The following is a 22,500-nucleotide window of genomic DNA, read 5'->3' on the forward strand; positions in this document are numbered from 1 at the left end:
TAAGGTATTGCATAAGAATTTACTAGTTTTATGAGTAATTTTCATCTTTAATGCCAAATATAATGTTTACCTATGTTTTATTTTCACTCCATACAGGCACGAGAGCCCAGAAATATTTGAATCTCAAGTTGACAGAATATTGCGTTCAAAAGAGCTGTGGAGATTTTGTGCTGTTGTTCATGACTGCATATTTTGTTTTCAAGGTATAATTTATATACACAGGAATTCTTTTACCTATATTGTTGTGATAAATTCAATTTTTGAAAAACATTTAATTTTTAAACTATTTTTTCACTGACAGACACAACCATGAAGAATGATGTTACTTGTATAACGAAGCATGACTGCTGCAGATTCCGGGAGTATGAGCATGGCAGACTGAAGCACTTGATTCAGTACGTAGATTCAGCAAAAGGGCACTGGAATCAAGTGCTCAAGCCAAAAGCTCCTGACCATGACAAAGCATTAGGTAGCGCGGTACTTGACAAGGTACAAATGATTTGTGGTGCTGCTGAGTCCCTGGAAGAACAACTAAAGAGACCGCACAAAACTGGTGCAGAGCTATGGCCGCTTTTCTCTGATGCTAACAGTCTCATTGATGGTACACTACAGCTGATAGAGTCATACAATTTACCTCCCGCTTGTGATGATGTCCTTGACCTCACTGATGCAGGACCTGGTGTGGGAGTCTCTAATACACATGTGAGATACCGTGTCAAAACTATCGTAGTACTAAAGGCACCAAATGATTTCCCGAAAATTTAGTTTGTAGTTCCTTTTGAACTGGATGGAGTCTTCAATCATATTAACTAACTAGTAAAATATTTTTCAAAATTAGGAATTCAAATTATTTTCGTATATTCGCGCAATTAATTGAGACCAAAACAAGATTCGTTCTTAAGGTTACCGTGTACCTTCAGGGGTGTCTTCAGTGAAATGGTAGTAGCGCTTTTTGATTACGGCACAGATATCCCAACCCTTGTATTAATTAAATGTGGCTACAGGAATATTTCATTTATTATTGAATAAAATGCTTTGTTTTTCTTGAGGTTGAAACGCGAAGCTACCAATTCCATCTTAATTGGAATTTCATATTCTGGCAATTTATTTCTTTCATTAAGCGTCTTTGAGTTGCAATCTTTACATTGTTATCTTCAAGGCAACATTTAATATTTAGGGACTTTTCTATCAGACGAACAAATCCCGTCCCAACACATTTACCGTGATTGGCCAATCAAAGGACGCCACTTTTTCCCGGTCATCGCAGCTGTCGATCTGACACAAGTTTTACAGTTCCTCCAGCTTCATTATGACTAATATTCTTCGGATTTTTTACGCATGTTTTTGGAGCGGATTGGTCTTTATTCTAAACACGTAGAAAAAGGACGTGCACATCGATCTCATCAATCATAGCAGCAGCAGAGAAAAGTGGAAGCAGACCAACGCAAAAGCTTTTAACAAAAGCACAATGTGGGATGCGCGACAATATCAGAATGCGGGCCAGTTATGTGAATCGTTTACACAGTATTTTCCGCGTCAAGTTGCAGGAAGATTATAGGAAATGGTCTTATTACTTTATAGCTACAAGTGTGTTTATTCTCGTTCACTGTCAGTGTTACTGATAGAGTTGGATTAAGCACTTCTTGAGTTCCATTGATTTTTCTGTAGATGCTACGATAATTTATTCACCGATATGCTTCGTTAGAGGAGCCTGATGTCCAGTTCTGATAATATGATCCTTTGTCTTAATTCCGCTAACCTACCGTGCTTCTCATCACTCATATTTTTCTTTGATCCTTCCGCTGTTCCTTTTTTTTTCTCTTTTTCCCATTGCTAGAGCCAGACCTCAGATATTCACATGACTTGTGGGTCTTCATTGCTTAATACTTTCTTTCTTAAAATACGATTTAACGTCACAAAAAGTAAAATATGTTGCTTTTATATATAAATACCTCAAACATTTGCGAGTGATATTTATGTTTCCCGCGAAAAGCGCTCTGACAGTCAACCTCATCCTATTTCTATCACTTTCAATAGGCCACGTTTGATATATCAATGTTCACACATGGCTACCAGGCTTTAAAGAAATCTCCCTCAAGACTCGTGTGTCAACATATGCTGTCAATCAAAATGAACTTGTAATAAAGTTGATTTACCAATATCTCTGGAAATATTTCATCTTTTTACATGCTTTTTTGCGATCGACAGGTGTAACCTCCTTTACTTGAAATAAAAAAAAAACAGTTCGGCAATTATCTGCTTTGAATACAACCTCGTTCCCACGGCTTTTCTCTGGCAGAGAAAATCCCTGGGAACGAGGTTGCCTTGAATGAAGTGCGTCTTTGTACTACCTCAGTTATCTTTCCCTTAACAAAGGCAAATATCAACTGCAGTCAAAGCAAAACATTCCATTTTTTAACTGTAACTTCAAGAACTTGAAGTCTCGTACCCTAATATGACTTGCAGTCGTTCTACTTATTCACGGTGTCTTTACCGTTTTTCCACGACAGGTGTACATATAATAACACCCTCTGCAATTTACTTGTCTCTGTGACAGATCATACTGTACACAGACTTACAACTGCTCTGAACTGTAAAAATGAGGCAGGTACCTTTAGCCGTTTATTTTTGAGAATATCGACGAAAAGTATTCTTTCAAACTGTGATCTTTTGTCTCGAAAATAAGTATTTGCCGGAATACGCTTTCGTCTGCTTGACTTGTGCGGTTTCAAACGATTACTGAACTGATAAGCGCTTGCTTTAGGCTTGAATCAAGTGTATGCCATGTAATAAGTAGCTTATTACTCTCGAACGTTCGGTCTTTAAGGGAAACTCTCAGACTGAGGCCTCGCAGCTAAATGATAGCGAAGTCAATACCGCAAGGTTTTAGTTTAAGAGTTTCTAGTAAAGAACCTCTTTCTCGGTTAATAAGTAGTTTAAAACAGAGGCTGTCCCATATACTTTTGTACGATGGTGTTTGAGTGATATACGAGTTGCTTCCCAGGAAAATCGAATGATTGATGAAGTTAACTTTGATTATTCATATTAAAGATTCCGGCACATTCAAAGATCGGAGTCTGAACATGAAAGTAAGCAACACTGAATATCGAGCTGGAACTTTTATCCAACACAGGTAGAAAACAAAGATTCACATTTTATAAAGTAACTTTAAATGAAATTAATACCCATCTTACTTGCCCCGTATTATTAAGTACATATTTTTTGGCTAGTTTGACATTTGTATTCCTCATTTAAGATTGACATGATTACAATTATACTTGCATATACATACCCGGTCAAACTATCTCTAAAATGCTTACGCATTGTCCACACACACACACACACACACACACACACCCACCACCCCTCAGTTACACATATTTAGTGCCAAAACAGTTTTTCACTACTACCATGTGTAGAATTAAATCTGTGCTGAATATTCAATATACTTGCCCTATTTTATGCGATGAAAGGGCAGTTTGTTACTGGATGTAGCAGTCATCATTTCAAGAATTGTAATGGATGGTTTAGTCTAGTTACACATGCAGGAATACACGTTTTGTTTCTTGGAGATCAACAAGACACAAAACATGATTTACGAAGACATCATTGGAATCAATATGTATACCAAACATTACTTCTCAGTGTACGAAAGGAATCAATCTAAACACACACATTACGCATCCATTTTCCGATTTCTGCCCAAGTGTTTTTTTTTTAAATAATAGCAAGAAACAAAAATGTGTTCTAGAGATTCTTCAGTCTCTCACCAAAAGAGCAGATTGGAAAAGATATGATACCAGTTTTTCTCCAAAATAGGTTCGTGACCAAACATTTGTTCAGAAGTTGTCTACTAAAATTCACGCGCCTTTGTATCTAGGGCAACACAATATGCTAAGCTACATTTTTTCCAATCTAATTCTTTATTTGCGAATCAAGCATTGTACGTAGGTGGAGCTGTAGGTGTGATAAGAATTTGGCCATTCAAACATAACCTAGGTTGATAACGTTAAGTCGATGGGCTCCGTGCCATGATAATTACACGTTTTCAAGAATTTACGCCATTCGAATGGCAGGGCAACTATTACACTTATAAGATTAAATGTACACACAAACTGTGGAGCTTTAAGAAAAGGGTCTCTGAACTGTAACTTTGTTGATGTACTTTCAATAGGCTACGTTTGATATATCAAAATTCACACATGGCTACGCGGCTTTATGGTTAAATTTGAATATTCTTTAGTTTACAAATCTCCCTCAAGACTTATGAGACGAAGAAAACAGAACTGAGCCGTGAAATTTGACCATAAAGTCTCGTAGCCTTGACCAATCTTACCTTAATTAAATTTCCAATTTAATGGTCCGCCATTACTAATTCAAGAGTGAATTAGAAAAGAGTGTTGTTATGGCATGGGTGGGGTGGGTGGGCTCCCCAGCACAGTCACAAACTAGTCTATTTTTAGAATACCCGTTCCTGCGAAAATCAGTCGTCATGTCCCTGGAAAAAGACATGGCAGAAGCAGTCACGCGTGACATGGCTTCTTTTGATTGGTTAAAAATGGTGGCCCTTTGCTTGTTTCACGCGCAAAGTGTACATCCAATTGCAAAAATGTTGTCATAGAAAAATGAAAAAAGGGCAAAAGCCAAATAGGAATTAATTAGGCTAATAAGCCCAATGCATTCATTTGCAGCATCCACGCACGTACGTCGTATTTGCCTGTTGGAATTTGCTTTTGTTCTAAAGCTGGAAAACAATAAAAAAGATTCCGGGGAAATGCAACGGCTGTAAATGAATCCAACCTGAGAATGTGCTTAATTATAGCCTAATTAATTCAAATCCTATTCAGGTCGCATTTCCCCTTTTTCATTTTTCTAAGACAACGTTATTGCAATTAGGTGTATCTGAAAAAAAAAATCCATTTGTTACTGTGCTGGGGCAAGACCGCAAAGGGATGGATCAACAATCTTATCTAATTCACTCTTGCTAACTTTAAAATCTTGAGTGAGCTGGATCGAAGAGAAAATGACTTCAAAGACTGACTCACTAGGTTAAGAATACAACGCATGTGTTCACGGCTGAATTAGTATGCAGCACGGGAGTTTCGGGATTTCACATTTAAATTTTCAAAACTCGTGTTTTGCACATATAATAAGATGCATTTACACGCTGAAATTTTAAGCAAGTGAATGACTGATGTCACTTTTCCCTAGATCCAATCCTCTGAGGTCCAATCGGTCAGTTTTAAACATGAGTAATGGCGGACCGTGAAATCCAACACTTACACTCAAAGTAAACAGCCTTTGGATAAAAATCAAAACTCAAAATTTTGCCAGTCAGGTGTTAAACAATACACTTTCAAAATCTGAAGAAAAATAGGAAGTGTTTTTTTCTATCATAGTAGCACTTTAAACCCGAAAAGGCACCCATGGTGATCGCTACATTTCAACTTATCTTGTCATTCGTCTGATCACACGTTTCCGATCCATTTTCTTCAAGTTTGTTTAAGGTATTCATTTCCTTATCCTCGCAGAGGTACCTTATCTTTCCATTTAAAGAGCAGCTCGCTGAAGAACAGAACGTGACTTGCTCCCCCGGATCCAAAGGTTGTTGGTGTTGTGTCTGAGGCTTTCCAGCATTTTAAAGTGTAACCCCCCCCCCCCCCCCCGAACCACCAAGTGATTTGACAGATATTGTGGTCAGGGTCTTGCATGATCAAGTCGATGGCTTTGTCGTACGCGTGTGAGCGTGACATGTTATCTTGTTGGTAAATTTTGTCGCCATTTGTGGGCCAGTATCCCTTGTCTATTGCTCGTCCCTATGTCAATACATAAGTACATCAATTAGTCAATAGTAGCGATTTGATATTGGGATGAGCGTTTAGTCTAAAGTAAACTATTTTCCCGCATGCAACTGAATTCACGATTTCTTTCAATCGTACCAAACGGCTATATAGGGCGCGAACTCTTGTCTGACCTGGGATAGATGGAAGAAAAAGGTACAAAATGAATTGGAAATCAATTCATCATTTAAATTTATTTCCACGTATAGCTCAATCAAACGATCAAAGTTCAAAACATTTGTAATTTGAAAGTACATTTCTAGGATTTTTAGAATTGTATTTAGGAATCAAGGTTTATTTTGAAGATATTCCTGGCAGACTTTAAAAATGATAGGTATCTTCCTGCATTAACTATTTCTTCGTTAATTTGCGAAGGATAGCACTATATTAGTCCTGTTCTGTATATTTGGTTGGGCATATCCCATCAAGCAGACTCAAATTTGGACAAAGACTGCAGCCGCCTTTTCAGTTACATTGTGACGTGAAACAAGAATCTCTTCCGTGAACATTACATGCTCACCCTATGGAAGAATTCCTCCCGGCGTGTGAAATAGTAGCATTGGCAATAACATAATTATTTGATGTCTTACCCCTTTGAGATGTTCGTTCTTTGTGTTCTTCAATTCTTGCAAGGCATCTTTTAGCTGCTTTTCCCTTTCAATTTTTTTCTTTGAATCGTCCTTTTTCTTGCGCTCTGCCTCCAATCTCCTTTCCAGTTCCTTGCGCTCTGCCTCCAACTTCCTTTCCCTCTCGCCTTCGTCTTTTGTCCAGGTTGTTTGAAGAACTGTAGCGACGTCCTTAAACTCTCCTCCAAGATTCTTCAATAACTCCCAAACTGGAATAAAGCTTCGGCATTCTCCACGGTCGATCAGAGCCCAGGTGGAATTGTACGACAGCAGCTTGTAGAATGTGGCAGGGTTTGTTGCTTGAGGGCCTATCGACTTTACAGAATAAGTAAAACTGTCGCTCTCGCTATTCCGTTGACCCCCACTGTTTTGACCTTTGTGGTGTACTCACTAGTGACACTTCCCCCAATCCCAAACGCTCCGCCGAGAAAGCCAGCGCTGATTTGTCCCCTCAGGTGAGTGACAGCTGCTTCAGTCAACTTAAATGTATCTTTGGTACTATTGCTTTCAGCGTCAGCGATGCTAAAGAACACGCCGCCGAGGCTCTGTATTCCTCCGGGATAATGGCTCCCGTAGCGCTTCATAAAAAAACGAGCAGATTCCTCGACTTCGGCATCACTTGAGCCATCCACAATGGACTTGGCCATTTTTCTAGCAGTTAAGGAAATAACCGACTGGTACGGATCAAGACGAAAATTCTTTTTAGCGGTGCGAATGTACTGGAGGACAGATGTACTGGTGGTTGCACTTGTGGCTGTCTGATCTGACTGAGAATATTGATCTTGCCCATATCCGCCCTGGAACTCTCCCACAAAGGTGCCGTAGAATCCCGCCACTCCTATTCCAACATTGGTACTTGTCGACTCCACTACTCGGGCGTATTGGGAAGCCATTCCTTTTTTGGAGAACTTCAGATAATTTATTTCTTGTGCGTTGCTCGGATTGTTTAACTTTACTTCCTTTGGAAGCAGAAACAATGGTATTTCCGCTCCCTGGGGTGCTTCGTAGTCAGAATGATAGATTCCACAGAGCGCCTTTCCTCCACTTGCTTTGGCAATGACCTCCAATTCACTTTTATAAGACTCTCCGGACTCCACGACGTTGCTGCACTCTTTGGATATGTAATCTAGTTGTTTAAAAAGTTCCTCTGGTGGAACTCCTTCCGTTTTGAGCCAATCTTCAGGAAGCTCAAGAAAGTTTAGGATTTCATTTAATTTCTCTTTTACGGTCCTCTTTGCTTGCTCAGATTGGTCTTTCGCCATTGCTTTAGCCTCGGTCATCAATTCTCTAGCCTTGGCCAGCTTCTCTTGATCCAAGGCCTTGGAATCTTCTTCTTCTTTTACGAGCCTATGATCTTGTGGAATGTTTGCCAGTTGTGACCTCTGGGACTCAGCACGCTCAATCAGGCTGTGGACTTCATCCATATCTCCTTTCTCGGCACCTTTACAACAATCTTCCAGAGCACTCAATGAAAGACGTGGAAGCGCCAGAAGGGATGGCGCTCTCTTGCACAGAGCTTTCACCCATTCCTGTGACACGTCAATTCCCACCGCACTGAGTCCACCAAGCACCTCGATATCAGGCCCCAGTCGTTTGCGTACATTCTCTAGACCATCTTCATCTTGTGAATCGCTCTCATTTTTGTGAAAGTATTCAGCAAGTTCGGAAAGATTGGTCAAATATTTTACCACAAGGTTAAGGGATTCAAGGCGCAACCCTTTCTTCTCCAACATTCTTTTTAAGTCTGCTTGCAGTCCAAAGGATGCGACAGCTTTGAGCTCTTGAAGCAGCTTTTCTTTTTCACCAGCATCCTGCAATGTCGATATCTGAATATTCAGCTGTCGAATCAGCTCTTCACATTCTGTTGGTTTGTCCAGTGGCAAGTTTGCGATCTTTTCCCTTAACTCTTGAGGAGACATTTTTGGATTAAGATGTTACCCTGCAAAATGAAATGGGAAGTCGTACTCGCAAGTGCAAAAATATAAAAATAGAAGAATACTAGTGCTTTAACAAAATTGGAAGTTATCCATTCAGGAACTTTACACATTTTAATTATGATAAATTTTCGATATAACGCGCGCTCTGATTTGTTAAAACAGCGTGCTTTGTGAGTAAGATACACGGCTTGAAAAATAAAGTTTTCCGAAAATTTTGGTTGAATGCGTAGGAAACTAAGAACTTCTTTATTACAAAACTAATAAAGAGGCCTCGCCTGTGTCTTCTTCCCATAAATTTTATACAACGCAACGCGCGAGCACTTACTTTGTTAAATACCAGCAATTGTCATGTCAATAACCTTCATGAGTCGGTTCACCTCGAGGCCTGGGTAGCTCTAACCGTTGGATAAGGGGCATCAAAACCTATAGGTTTCCATGCTATTTAACGCTGGTTAGCGCTAACCATGCGTAGAGCAACCCGGGCCAGGTTTTCATAAGCAAAACTGATTGAGCCGGATTTTACTGAACAATTTGCTTTTCAATCCCGATTTTTGACTACTTGTACTCGCCTGTTATCTTGTTAAAATTCGAACCTGCTTTTAATTTGAGGAAGCTTTGATGATTTGACATCTTGATAGGATGGTCGTCTTCAACCAATAAATTTTTAAAATCATTCTAACAAGGATTCTGATTGGTTTGTCTTAACTTGCTTTATGACAGTACAGATGCACGGCTGACGCCACTCGTAGGATTTTCAAAATAAAGTTTTCCGATAATTTGGGTAGAGCATGTTTGTTGTTGTATTGTAGTGGTAAAGACACAGGACTACTAAGCTTAATATTTTCAAAGTAGCTATGTTGCCGGCAAAATCCGTTTTTAGGTTGAATCCGTTTTTACCTATAGGTTAAATAAGTGATCCTCATGCTTCCTAGGTTGAATATGCACTCTGATAGTTAAGATGAATCGAGAGGAACTTTTCTTGGAGCCGAAATTACGCCAGGAGAAAAATTAGGGGAGATTAGGATTAGTTTTGGTTGTTTTACATGGATATCAATTGACTTATTATTGACTTAATAATGAAAAGAGCTGTGTTGGGTAGAGCATGTTTGTTGTTGTATTGTAGTGGTGAAGACACAGGACTATGAATCTGGAGGGTCTGAGTTCGAGTACCAGTACGTGAACGGTAAAGTTTTTTGTTCCCTTACTATGTCGTAATGTTGAGACTGAATGGGTAAGTGTATAAATACAGAAACCGATAAGATGATACAAAACATTGAGAAGATGACTGGTGAGATTTGTAATACAGAGATTGAGGGAAGGAATAGGTGTTTTCAATCATGATTTTATAGGAGGGTTGACTAGGTGGAGTGCGTATTCAACCTGTAGGTAAGATCACCAATTTAACCTATGTGAAAGCGGATTCAACCTGACAACGGATTTTACCTGCAATAGCTATTCGTACGGGACCCGTACACAGACGTATATTTGCTATTCAAACGGGAGTCTTCTTAGAGTGCTTATTACAGGTTCAATAACACTCGGAAAGGCTTACATCGTCTTTAATTCTTTTATAGACAGTTCAGCTATCAAACAACGGCATTGATGCCTGTTTCATTTCGAGAAATACTTCCTTCGTTCGATGTCACCCACCATCTGACCTGCCTTTCTAGCATGTACGTCTAAGTATCCATTTCAAATAGTGCTGATAAACAGTATTTAAATCTAAGCACCCATTTTAAAACGGTTAGCTTTCAATAACTGCATGGCTATGTCGTTCACGTTAGGGTTAGAACCTGTGATAATCATTCTAAGAAGACTCCCGTATGAATGGCAAATATAGGTGGGTGTACGGGTCCCGTACGAATAGCCACTGCCTCGTGATACTTTTTTCCTTTAAAACACGAAAGCCAGTTGTCTACAGGAAGCTTCCGCTCGAAGTGCAAGTTGCACAGACAGGCCAATATTGTACGGTTTAGTTTAGTGCAGGTTACGCCACATCCATTGAAAGGAGTCATGGTACTCTCGCAAGCAAACATCATTGTGAAACTTCATTTTGAAAGTTACCTGATTTAACACTGTTGTTATTGTATCAGTAAGAAATCAAATTGAAAACCTATTGTACACATGACAACTTCACGTTGATTTAAGTGTGTACCCACGTTTGGTGGGTCGTTAAGTATTCATATATTCACGATATTGTTTAGACTCTTTGCCGATTCATCGGTGTTCTGTTACTTTATGCTTTAAACTTTACAGTACTTGAAAGTTACCTGATTTGACACTGTTAAAAAAGCTTGTTTTGTTTTCAGTTAAGTAATCGAACCTGTAATTGTATTATGTACAGATCTATATGTTTTTCTCTTTCTCTTCTGTTACAGTCCAACTAAAATCAACAATATATCATCTTGAATCAATATATTATAATATAACTTTTTGAATCAGTTTGGGATACCTCTACTTGTGATGTCACATTATCGATATGTACCTCAGTCTACAGTAATTTTTTCCGTGCAAGTATTTGCAGGGGCCATACTGTCTTGAAAGTCCTTGAATATCAATTGAGTCCTATTTCTACTTTGCTTTTTAGGAGGTTCTTTAAGCTCCAAGAAAAAATCAGTTTAAGATTAAAGGAAATGTTTGCAGATGTTAACAATGGTGTTAACCTGTTTCAAAAGAAAAGAGGAGATTACAGTGTAACAGTTCTATATTGTCTTTAACTGTAAGACCAAAAAACATTTTGTAGGCAGCAGAATGGCTAGCCAAAAAAACAGTCTTCTTTATGGAGAACAGAGAATACATTTTATTGAAGACAGCAGCGGCAACCTATAATTATACAAACTTGGAAGTGAACTAATTGCTGCTATTAGAATACATTAATTAGCAATTTGGTGGAATTCAAGTCTCATGACATGGCATGCGACCTGTTGTATTGCAAATGGTTCAGTGACATGGAAGTATCAATTTCTCAAGTTCAGTGCTTTGGAGTTTTAGGATAGTAGAGTCACTGCACGCTGAAAGATACTAGGGAATTTAAGAAACGACGACGGCTATGACTACGACAACGCCACAAAGCAATAATATCATTGGTTAAAAGAGCATAAATAATCGTGCTGCACGTGCAGCACGGATTTTAGCAAGTATCTCAGCGGTCCTCTGCATAACCACGGCGTGAAATCACTAAATTTGAAGTAATATATCAAAAACGAGGGCGAGTGTTTTACCGGGGTTTCAAAACACTAGAAAACGTTTTCGAGTGTTTTGAAACCCCGGTAAAACACGAAGCACGAGTTTTTGATATGGCTTCTCAAACTAGTGTGATGATTTCATGGAATTTTTTCCGAAGAATAGGTCATGAGAAGGTGTGATCTACAGGCAATTGTTCGTTGTTTATTCATATGGTAAATGAATGAATATTAAATATTCATTTCATATATGAGGCCATGTGGGTGAATTTTAATATTACGCCACATGATGGAGCTCGAGTCCGAATCAGAGCGATTTCGCGTTCCCAAAACGTCTTTTGAAGAAACTGCTTTGGTAAATGACGCCGTTCCAGCTTCAACAAAATACAAGAACAAGTGGGCTGTAAACATTTTTGCCGAATGGCAGAGTTTAAGAGAGGTTAAAGTTCCAGTTTTAGATTGTGGTGGTGTCTTTAAAAAGTACGATCTACATAAGGTCGGCGCTTTGAGTGCAGACATAGGTGCAATGGACGCACTGTCGCTAAACTACTGGTTGTCCAAATTCGTGATGGAGGTAGCGAAAAAGTCCGGAGAAAGGTACCCTCCAAAGAGTGTGTACGAATCATTTGTTCTTTGAAGCGTCATTTGGAGGAGAAAAATGAGTCGGATGCTTTGAATCCTCTGGACGCTAGTGACAAAAGGTATTTAACAACTTTTAGATTAAATTGTTCAGAAGTTTGAAATGAACTGTTTCAGGAATTTTAATTTTGTTTGTTATTTTTCGAAGGTTTGTGCTTTTCCACGTTCACATAGTTCTTGAACACGCATTCTCCTCCTTCGTTATAAAAAGTGTTTTCCAGTTTTCTTACTTGAAATTGGTTTTGCTTACCACCAAACAGGCAAAATCTTAGAGCTTCGTGTCAAATAGGAGACGTAATTGCAAGTTAAAAGTTTTTATCAGTACGCCATTAGTAACTTTAAAATCTTGAGGGAACAGATTAGATTAGAGCGAATAAAATGCAATTTACGCGTGCGAACGTTAGTTTAAACGATAGAACATCATTCGGAATATCACCTCGCAGATGGGTTAAATCCTACAATGCTAAATGAACCGGTCGCCAAGAGTCATATAAGCCTGATTATCGTCTAGAAAGAGAGAAAGAATAGCTCAAGAGTCGATGTTCGATTTCTTTTTGCAGTTATTGGCGGACAATGAAATTCTGTTAAAATCTGATCGATCTACTGAAAGCAATTTCCTTGCAGAGACCTCGAATTTTATTTTATGATCGGTTATCTTAACTCGGTTCCTAATCGTAATGAAGGCCTTTAAGTGAAAATGTGTTTTCCACAGAAGAGTGAAAAGCTAAGCGCCAATGTAAAGTGCCTCGTTGAAATTCTGTACAAATAGTCCGTTTCAGCCATAGAACCCACCGCTTTACACAACAGTAAAGTCAAAGGCTTAAAACGAGTGCGAAACATGACAAACGCAAAGGTCTTTCAGTGTCATTCATAGAATTTCTGTTGTGTTCTAGAATATTCCAGCACAACTAGTGAAACGACTGTCACTTTAAATATCAGCCAACTTGACTGCTCTTGGAAATTCCAGGCCATCAAGAACTGGGCCATTGTTCTGCGGAATTTTACTGTTGTCACGAAGTCGTCGAGTAGAAAAATTACGATTATATGCTAATACGTTTTCGGCCACAATTCACTTGTCCACAATACAATTCATTTTCCGTAGGCAAACTTCCCTGTGAAAGGGTTGAAAATCCGACTTCCAAAAAAAAGCCGAAGCCCTTTCCTTACCAAGAGGCTAGGACGCGTTGCGAATATTTGGTCAGGTTGGATTGCACTGAAGATACATTCATTCTGTTAACTTGCATTAACTCTGGCTATCCAATTTCAAAAACGACATACAAAAGAAAATTCTCAGATTCTCATGACACCAAAGCCTTTTATGCGCTGCTAGCCTAATAATTCGCATCAACGTGAAATATGCTCGTCAATGGCTGCCATGCGGGGTGTCGTGAGTTCGACTGCGACCTGACCAACACTCAAGGTCTTAAAATAACTGAAGAGAAAGTCCTGCCTTTGTAATTAGACACGCAAATGGTTAGACTTTCAAGTCTGCTCGCGGGGTAAGGACTATAAACCGTAGGTCCCGTATCACAACCTTTCCTGTTATTAAATCAACATTGGGGACGTTAAGTAAAGAAACCACACTGTTCGTGAAGAGTTGGGGGAGGACCCCCGGTGCGGTACATAAATCCTAAACGACAATATAGACCAAGTAGTTTTCTGCCATAAACGATTTTTCATATGGGAACTCACACAAACTATCTTCAACTGAGTTACTCTTTCTATTTAGTTAATTACCCTTTTTGCACTGCGTGATTTCTGAAAAAGAAAATTACAAGAAACGCATTAGAAAAGTACTCAAGAAAAAAAACTGAGCTATCAGAAGGTTAAAAAAACGTTTAAATTTTCGTTTAGGCAACGAAAAGCCGACACTGGATTCCTCACTTCATTTTAATTAAATTTTACAAGGAACATAACAGTTCAGGGCGGATGCAACATATTCTAAAGCAAGACTTTACTTTTAAAAGTGAGAAGAGAAAAGCTATACCACGAACTTACCTCGGCGTGTCTGGTTTGGAATGATTTAATTCCCTAACGTTGTCCAGCTTAAATAATATCATCTGGCCATTGTTTGTCCTGTTATGTCAAAACAGGAACGAAGTTCTAAAACGAAAAGAATGTCTTCCTGTCGCAATTATCACTGATAGTCTTTGTGCCCAGTTTGTTTTTATTCCTTCTAGTGTTAAGTGTCACTTAAAAGTTTTTGTTCAGTCATTGTTGAAAATATGACTTCCTCTTAATTTCACAGGATGATTGGCGCTACGAGCCGGATATTCTAGAATCGCCCCCATAAGTTCTGTAGTGTGCTAAAAGGCTAGTTTTATACAATACTGAGACAAAAATTATGATTTAACTAAAACGCATGGCTTTCAACATTTGATACACGACACACACAAATCCATGACATCCATGCCACTAGCCTCCGAACTGCCCATCGCCCACCAGCTCAATCGACTGTAAGTGACCAGACCGTCAGTGTCGAAGATAGAATGCGGACTTCGGACAAAGTATAAACCACGAACTAGTAACTCCGAAACTAGGATAGCATTGACCTGCACATACGAAAATAACAGCCCAGTTGCTTGGCAATTTGCATGAAGAAGAATGCATGATACTTTGCGAAATTTGACACGAAGGCGAAAACAAAGAATGAATATTTATTTGTGAAAAATAATTGAAATGTTTTGTCCATCATTACAAAACACTCTAATAGCATATTTAGAATATTTTTGTGAAAAGTAAATGATAAGGATCTATGAGTTTGCCAACGATTGAAATACGTACATACATTTTTATTAATCCTAGAAGTCGTATGACTATACAGGATGCTAAAACAGTCAGCGACGAAATAGAAAAGTGGCAAAGAGTGATAAATAAAATAAATAAATAATTACCTAAATTAAATTACTTACAACATATAAATGTTTACATTGCATTACAATATTGTCGTATGATTGGCAAAGCATTTGTTTGGAAGGCAGTAACAGACTCAGCAATAATAGCAGAATTGGGAAGGTCATTCCAAAGGGGGATAACAAGTGGGAAAAAGGAAGACTTGTATGCATTGGTGCGAGCAAAAATATGTCTGAACTAAAAGGGATGGTTCGAACGATTGCTTCCATGAGCTAAGACGACAGATGTTGGAAATGTTAAGTGAGTCCGGTTGTGCACAGCTTTATACATTTTGCTAGCGGCGCTTAGATGTCGACGGACTTCAAGAGTGTCCCAGCCCAGCGAGTGCTGCATAGAAGTTACGCTTGAGAACTGTGAATAATCACAAAAGACAAATCTTATAGCGCAGCGTTGGCCAGCCTCCAACGCCTTTATGTGCTGTTTTAAAGGACTCCAGGCAGCTGAGACATATTCTACATGAGGCCTCACAAGAGAATTGTATATGCTTTGGTCTTAACTGTATATGCTTCCCGAAAAATTTCTACATAGTAGGCACAGTATTTTAAAGTATTTTAAAGTATTTGAAAGTGGTTATGTTGGTAGCTATACTTCATTCCGTTGGTTGCATTGGTCATTTGACTTTATCCTGGCCACGTGATTAAAATAAGTTGCAGAGTAAAAAGCCTCTCAATGACAAAAGCATTCTTATTTTGCTTCTCAAAATATTTCTCTACCAACACCTTACGCTGTTGTCCTGTTGTCCTGTTGTTATATTCGTGAGGTGTTCTTGTCTCCTGTCTGTTGTTGATGCTCGACATGCTCGGGCAAGTGTTTTTACATATTTTCAAAGATTACAATTCAATTCTTGTTTTAGCCTGTGGTGCAAGCAATATCGGCTGTTGCTTAGTTGTTTAATACAGCAGCCATAACGAGGAAAATGGCTTCACATACGCTCTTTGTTTCCTGACTCATTGAGTGATAGCGTCCTACATTTATAAGTTTTGTTCAGGGTTCGCCTGTACTTCATTCAAAATCCTAAAACGCAGAGGGCTTTTTTGATGATACTCAGTCCCGTTGGTTTAAGAATTTCCTCCTCTTTGTTTCAAATTTCAAACTTAAGTGAGATACAACATAGCACTCCTAGAAGTATGCAATGATTCCCAATTATACTGCTCACATTGAAGATACTCCAAAAGTGAAGTCGAGTTAGAGGATATATAAGACATGCAAAGATCCTGACAATATCAGTTGTAAAGACTAAACTGAGATAAATGCTAATTGGACGCAAATTCCCAGTTCGCCTTTACATAGCTGTTGAGGTCCTTTATCGAGCTGTTTTTTCATAGAGAAAAGCCTACACAGCAACTTTATGGACAAATTTCCATTTCAGACCTTAGGCCCAACTGCGAAAAACCCTGCGATGGTGAATGGCTGCTCAAAAAGTGGACTTCGTTTATCGGGTGCAGTAGCCTATTGAGCGCATTAAACTATGAATAGAGTGGTCCAATTCTCAGAGGATACATGGGTCTTAGGCGGAAACTCTCAAAAAGTGACAAAAACATTTCGAATAGAAGTATAAATTTACTGAGACCACCAGGTCAATTTTTTTATTGCCAAATATTTCTTAGGGTTTACCAAAAGTAACTTTGTAAATTAGAGTTTTGTCTAATGTTTCACAATGGTTATCACAAGTTTATACCAATGGAACACCCTTTGAAAGAGAAACTGATAGAGGATTATCTTGAGAAGAAGTATACAGTGCAAGTCTTCATTAAAATTCTAAAGCGATTGGAGGGAAAGTCAACGTTAGATGCATATGAAACCCGGCATAGTTTTACTCGGTGCTGTATTCAACACTAGTTGAAGAAGGATAATGGGAATCTTGCATCATTGATTCAGTAGCAGGATTTTTCTTTTGTAATTAATCAACAAATACAGTTGGAAGGTCACTGAGTGAAAAAGTCAACATTTGGCTAACTGAACATTATTTTTCTGAGCACTGTGAATGTAGTGGACCATAGCTAATCGAGGAACTGGTTATGAAACCTTAAAAACCTTAAAACCTTCAAAAGCTTCGCTGGTCAACAGCATCAGGAACTTCTTTGTGCATCACCCAAGGATAAAGAAAATCTATACCCACCCAGGTGAGAGGTTTTTCTCTTTCCTTGGGTGATGCACATAAAAGTAGTTCCGATGCTGTTCATCAGCGATGGTTCGTCATCTATCCACAGTAGCGTTAGCCCTCACTTGATTTCTGTCCTTTATATATCTGAACACACTACTTAGGACAACACTCATTTACAATTCGCTCCGACAATGTGTATTAGAGTTCATGTCCTGCTGGACCTTGCTTTTGCCCCTTTCAGTGAACATTTAATCAGAATTATTGAGCAATTTAGCCAAAACATTGTTAATTTGCCGGGAACAGAACATTATTTACAAACAGTAACAGAATCTAACATACAACACCTTATATATTCCACTGCAACAAAATTACCCTAGTTTAGTTGTGTAAGTGAGTGACGAAATTGAACTAAAATAGCTCATCACTAAAAGTCCTTCGTGCAGAAGGCTCGTGTAAGAGTCCTTACACAAGGTTTGTGTAAGAGTCATTACACAAGGCTTGTTTAAGATAATTATAGACGGCTTGTGTAAGAGTCTTACACAAGGCTTGTGTAAGATACTTACAGAAGGCTGGTGTAAGAGTCTTACACAAGGCTTGTGTAAGATACTTAGAGAAGGCTTGTGTAATAGTCCTTACACAAGGCTTGTGTAAGATACTTACAGAAGGCTTGTGTAAGAGTCTTACGGAAGGCTTGTGTAAGATACTTACGGGAAGCAGCCAGTATGTTAAGACCAAAGCATATACAACTTTCTTGTGAGACCTCATGTAGAATATGCCTCAGCTGCCTGGAGTCCTTTAAAACAACACATAAAGGATCATTCTCAGCAGCCGGGAACAGAACATTATTTACAAACAGTAACAGAATCTAACATACAACACCTTATATATTCCACTGCAACAAAATTACCCTAGTTTAGTTGTTGTGTAAGTGAATGACGAAATTGAACTAAAATAGCTAATCACTAAAAGTCCTTCTTAAGAAGGCCCAATTTTAAAAGGATTATGCAAAAAGCTTTGTCGACTGGCTTTGTCTTTAGTGTATCACGTATGGCTTTTGTAAGATACTGCCTGAACGCGTAATAACGTTTACGGAAGAATTGTATGAGAGTCCTTACAGGAGGTTTGTGAAAAAGTGCTTACAGGAAGATAAGAAAGAAGCAGAAACCTTGTGTAAGCTCGTGTAAGATACGTGCAGAAGGCTTGTGTAAGAGTCCTTACACAAGGTTTGTGTAAGAGTCATTACACAAGGCTTGTTTAAGATACTTACAGAAGGCTGGTGTAAGAGTCTTACACAAGGCTTGTGTAAGATACTTAGAGAAGGCTTGTGTAATAGTCCTTACACAAGGCTTGTGTAAGATACTTAGAGAAGGCTTGTGTAATAGTCCTTACACAAGGCTTGTGTAAGACTCTTACAGAAGGCTTGTGTAAGAGTCATACAGAAGGCTTGTGTAAGATACTTACAGAAGGCTTGTGTCAGAGTCATACAGAAGGCGTACGATACTTACAGAAGGCTTGTGTAAGACTCTTACAGAAGGCTTGTGTAAGAGTCATACAGAAGGCTTGTGTAAGATACTTACAGAAGGCTTGTGTAATAGTCTTACAGAAGGCTTGTGTAAGACTCTTACAGAAGGCTTGTGTAAGAGTCATATAGAAGGCTTGTGTAAGACTCTTACAGAAGGCTTGTGTAAGAGTCATACAGAAGGCGTACGATACTTACAGAAGGCTTGTGTAAGACTCTTACAGAAGGCTTGTCTACGAGTCTTACACAAGGCTTGTGTCAGAGTCTTACAGAAGGCTTGTGTCAGAGTCATACAGAAGGCTTGTGTAAGATACTTACAGAAGGCTTGTGTAATAGTCTTACAGAAGGCTTGTGTAAGACTCTTACAGAAGGCTTGTGTAAGAGTCATACAGAAGGCTTGTGTAAGACTCTTACAGAAGGCTTGTGTAAGAGTCATACAGAAGGCGTACGATACTTACAGAAGGCTTGTGTAAGACTCTTACAGAAGGCTTGTCTACGAGTCTTACACAAGGCTTGTGTCAGAGTCTTACAGAAGGCTTGTGTCAGAGTCATACAGAAGGCTTGTGTAAGACTCTTACAGAAGGCTTGTGTAAGACTCTTACAGAAGGCTTGTGTAAGAGTCATACAGAAGGCTTGTGTAAGATACTTAGAGAAGGCTTGTCTAAGAGTCTTACAGAAGGCTTGTGTGAGTCTTATACAAGGCTTGTGTAAGATACTTACAGAAGGCTTGTGTGAGAGTCCTTACACAAGCCTTGTGTAAGGGTCCTTACACAAGGCCTGTGTAAGATACTTTTAGAAGGCTTGTGTAAGATGGAGTTCTTGCACGAGGCTTGTGTAAGATACTTACAGAAAGTTTGCATAAGGGTCCTTACACAAGGCTTGTTTTTCACAAGGCTTGTGTAACAGATACTTAAACCAGGGTTGTGTATTGCGCAAAAAGGCTTGTGCATCGGGATCATTATCAGCAGCTGTGGACGAGGCCCTATGTAAAACCAGTGATAAACGTAAACATGGAACACGCTATATAATTCTACAAACAGACAACACCCTACATAACTCTTGTTCCTTATGTAAGCGTTACCTAACAAACATCATTCGACAGTTGACTGAAATGGATTAAGATAATCAACGAAGGTTCTTTACAAATTTGTCAAAATAACAAACTGGGTCATGCGAAGAAGTTATAATGAATCTAAATTCCTAACGCTGCTTAGTTATAACTACTGAATTTCAGTGCTCTACTGTAACCCAACGGTTTACCACAGCTCGCCGTTTCTAGGACTGTTAATACAAAAGCCGTGTCACGGTAAGACTGCTTACAAACGCCGTCTGTAAGACTGCTTCAGATGTCGTCTGTAATACTGCTTACAAACGCCGTGTGTACGACTGCTTACAAACGCCGTCCATAAGACTGCTTACAAAAGCCGTGTGCAAGACTGCTTACAAAGACCGTGTGTAACACTGCTTACAAACGCCGTCTGTAAGACTGCTTACAAATGCCGTCTTTAAGACTGCTTATAAACGCTGTTTCTAAGACTGCTCACAAACCCAGTGTAAAAGGCTGCTTACAATCGCCGTTTGTAACACTGCTTTCAAACGCCGAGTGTAAGAGTGCTTTTAAACGCATTATGTTAGAGAATGCAGAGAATGGGTGTGTGTAAGAACGCCTCGTGCCATATTAGAACCTTACAAAATGTACATGTAACATGACACTCTTAAAAGCGCCTTATGTAACCTTACTCTTACAAATGCCATGTGTATCTGTGAAATCGAAGACGTCGTACAAACGCCTCGCCTCCTTCGCAGCCGTTTTTAAGCTCGGTTCGTCCGAGCCTGAAAATGGCTGCGAAGGAGGCTAACAAACGCCTTGCGTAAGTTACATTTAAAACCGCCCTCTGTATAGAAACTCTTAAAGACACGCAGTGTGTAAGAAGTCAAAATCCTATTGTGGGTTTTACTTTGCTTAATCACTATACATACAACTGAGTTAACATTGCAGAAATATTGTTATACAGTGATCATGCATGACACAAATTTCAATGAAGTGTTGTATAAAACCGAAAACGAAAGCAATTATTCTGAGAAATTGAAAAACCAATACCGTTCATTTTGGGTTGACGTATCTTCCCATCTCCCAAAAAATGATATTAACGCATGTCATGCCAAAAATGTGAAACAATCCGATTTTGTGTAACTGTCACAGAGGACTCAAAATGGGTCTAAAAAACCCGAATCATTGTTCTCTTTTATACTCGAGACGCACTATCCGTCTAAACAAACTTGGGCAAGACCTCCTCAGTAACATGACCTTCGATAGATCTATTCTAACTAACGAACGACTAAGATAATTAGAGATTCGAAAACTGGAAGAGATGAAAAAAGATAAAAGGCCAAAAAGTTGCCAGATTGCACTTCAGATCTTCAACAAAAATGAATTTCGTAGGAAACAATAAACAACTGCGTTATACATTATTATTATATGGCTTGTGTTTGTAGCCGATATAACGCGCGCTCTGATTGGCTAATTGTGACCGAATTGTAGGGCATTATTCTCCCGTAATGCCCACGGGCCGATTACGGGCTTGCAAAAACAAAGCAAAAGGTAATTAAAAAGCCATATAATACACAACTTAGTAACATCACTTGCTGGGGACCGTTTGGTCATTTTTGTACGGACCTCTCTGCGCTCGGTCCGTACTGCCACGACCTCGGGCCAATATTCCCCAGTACGACCCTCGCGCTCGGTTAGTAAGAAGTTAACAATTCTTACGAATAATACCTTGAAGTCTTTTATTAAAAGCATACGTATAGGCAAAGGGGGGAAAGGGGGGGGGGGAAGCTGGCAGAAACAAAATCGTAATTACGAGAATTGTAAAACTTATGACCTTGATAAAAAGCGCGGAGAATTATTTAATATTAGTTCTGCTGCAGTAAAGTAATTGGAAGGACTTACATTTTCTTGTATAATAGGAATGTATTTGAACTTTTCAGTAAAACAATTTTGTTTGCTTACAGTGAACGGGAAGGCACTATTGGATGAGAACCTGTGAAAAACCCGTGAAAAACCTGTGAAATATCATCTGACACAGAAACACCCTGTGAAAAAACCTGTGAATTTTGCAAGGGCTAAATTTTGTAGAAAAATCACAAAATTTAGAACCTGTGAAAAAACCTGTGAATTTTAAGACCTGTGAAAAAACATATGAAAAAACATGTGATCAAAATAGGAAGAAAATTCACTTTTAAAACCTGTGAATAACCCTGTGAAATAACCTGTGAAGAAATTTTGCTGAAAATATGCTAAAAAAACCTGTGAAAAAACCTGTGAATAAACTGTCATGAAATCTCACAATAAAACCAATAGGAAGAAAATCAGTGTTTTGAAAAGTAAAATCAAAGTGATAAGAACGAGGGACAGCTATTCTTAGAATTACTTTGAAATTCATAGAGTTATGTCGTAGAAGTAAAGTAAAGTAGAGTTAGAGTGAAGTTTCCAAAATCCTGAATTCACGATTTTGGACTGCCAAACTCCTGAATTCAAGATTTTGGACTGCCAAACTCCTGAATTCAAGATTTTGGACTGCCAAAATCCTAAATTCAGGATTTTGGACTGCCAAAATCCTTAATTCAGGATTTTGGACTGCCAAAATCCTTAATTCAGGATTTTGGATTGCGAAAATCCTGAATTCAAGATTTTGGACGGCCAAAATCCTGAATTCAGACTGTCGGATTTTGGACTG

At 38.9% G+C, this 22,500-nt stretch overlaps 1 pseudogene; it reads right to left on the reverse strand.

Annotated features, from left to right (window-relative positions):
• Positions 1–4,923: 4,923 nt before the first annotated feature.
• On the reverse strand, positions 4,924–14,275 carry LOC137995420 (uncharacterized; annotated as a pseudogene).
• Positions 14,276–22,500: the final 8,225 nt, after the last annotated feature.

Source organism: Montipora foliosa, chromosome 3, assembly GCF_036669935.1.
Source record: "Montipora foliosa isolate CH-2021 chromosome 3, ASM3666993v2, whole genome shotgun sequence".
Taxonomy (NCBI): domain Eukaryota; kingdom Metazoa; phylum Cnidaria; class Anthozoa; order Scleractinia; family Acroporidae; genus Montipora; species Montipora foliosa.